This window comes from Micromys minutus (genome assembly GCF_963924665.1).
Source record: "Micromys minutus genome assembly, chromosome: 23".
Lineage (NCBI taxonomy): Eukaryota > Metazoa > Chordata > Mammalia > Rodentia > Muridae > Micromys > Micromys minutus.
In genome coordinates, this window is record NC_137958.1 from 38,562,758 (window position 1) to 38,564,776 (window position 2,019).

General features: G+C 44.2%; 1 pseudogene across 1 annotated transcript; it reads right to left on the reverse strand.

The window, feature by feature from the left end:
- Nucleotides 1–629: 629 nt before the first annotated feature.
- LOC308435767 (tyrosine-protein kinase RYK-like) lies at nt 630–1,700 on the reverse strand (annotated as a pseudogene). The gene has a single exon. The product of its transcript is annotated as a tyrosine-protein kinase RYK-like (transcript).
- Nucleotides 1,701–2,019: the final 319 nt, after the last annotated feature.

Genomic DNA, 2,019 nt, shown 5'->3' on the forward strand with positions numbered 1-2,019 from the left:
CTTGTTTTCTAGATGAAATAGTTTTTCTTCATCTAGTTCACCTAGTTAAGTCAGGCACTGGAGTGGGTACCTTTGTCCCTTGGGTTTTCATTAATTTGAAATAAGTTAGCATTACATGGGTAGATGTTGCGGTAAATATTAAAAATAAAATTGGCAATTCTCTATATCGGCCCCGCAGTCTCACTCCATGGGCACCACTTCTTCTTCTTCTTCTTCTTCTTCTTCTTCTTCTTCTTCTTCTTCTTCTTCTTCTTCTTCTTCTTCTTCTTCTTCTTCTTCTTCTTCTTTGTGTGTGTGTGTGTGTGTGTGTGTGTGTGTGTGTATGTGTGTGTAAATAATTTCTAAAACTGTTTATTATTTTTTTTAAAGAATGCAGCCCCTAGTCCAAAGTAACTATATTTTAAAAATTTTTTGGCCAAAAAATTTACAAAACCCCTTTTGGTTCGACTTAGTAAAAGTGGTATCTAGAAAAGACTCTTCATTATTAAGTTGTCTTTAAAGTTCAGGTTTGAAAGCATTCTTAAGGCTGGTTGTTCTGGGAGACAAACTCGTTCCTGCAGGTGCTGCGCCACATGCTGAGCATCCAGGACAGACAGGCACTTTCTTCTGAGTGGTGAGTGGGAAAGAAGTCAGACATAGGCTCCCAGGACAGCGTGGAACTCTGTGAGACACTGGACCAGCTGCTCAAACTTAGGCCACTCCTCTGGGTCCAAGGCCCAGCAACAGGCCATCACAGCAAAAACTTCATCAGGGCAGTTGATTGGCTGGACTGTTCGGTAGCCATCTTTCAAGTAAGCAGCCATCTCAAAGGTGTCGATGTCCACATAGGGCGTCTGGCCCAGAGTCATGAACTCGCACGATGTCACTCCAAAGGCCCACACATCACTAGCACTGGAGAATTCATTATCAACCAGACTTTCCAGAGCCATGCACCTCACTGGCCTGTTCTCGTTGTCCCCTAGACAGTGGTTGTCCATAGGAAACAAGTCTCTGGAAAGGGCATTGTCTGTGGTTTTTACTTGAAGGGTGTCGTCAGTGACACAGTTCCTAGCAGCCAGGTCTTTACAAATCACTTTCGTTCTTACCAGGTAGCTCGTTCCACAGGCAATCTGAATAGCCATATGTACCAGATCTTGTTGCGAAATTGCCTGTGGATTATTGGCTTCTACTAATTTGCACTGCCGAAGAAATAATTTAAGATTCCCCCAATTCCTGTATGGCAAGACCACCATGGGATTTTCTCCTTCTTCTATGCACACATGAGTGGTGGAGACCTCGCCACTTGCAGCTCTCAGTAAGCATCATCGTCACCTGAACTTCAGAAGCTTGGTCCTTAACTGTTTTTTTACGAATGTTTGCTTTTCTTTATTTGGATCTTTTTCATCTACTAAAATCCCATGGAAAATACGGCCAAAAGTATGTTCTTGAAGTACATATTTCAGTGTTATCCTCTCCCTGGATATTGCGATATCCTTCACCTTGGCTTTGACTTCCAGAAGAGTGACACTCCGCAAGTCGTTCTTCTCTATCCGCAAGGTAGGATAACCTGAGGAGCTGGTGATGGGAGCTGCGTTGCTGGGTGTATCAGCTCTCAGATACTGGGTCGTCTGGGTGGATGGCTGAGACAGCCCCTGGGAACTACTGCTGGTGCTGGTGCTGTCATCCAGTTCAATCCGTTTCATAATAGTAAAGTTCTGCATGGGCGCCACTTCGAGTATGGAGCCGGGCACACCTTCTCTGTCCCTTGGTCGGCAAGCCGTATTCTCCGCACGCCTGGCGCCCTTCTCTGGTGGTTCATTCCACCTGCCCTACTGCCCTCGTTCCGGGTGAAATTATCACGCTGGCATATTTCTTTACCCCATCGCCCAACATGAACATGACTCTAAGGCCCGATAGCTTTTTATGTAGGTTTATATATCAAACTCTCAATCTACAAACCCTCTACACAATAAGATTACATCAAATAGACAAAGATACAAAATGCCCTTCTATATGAGATAAAAGACCTATAAAATCTTT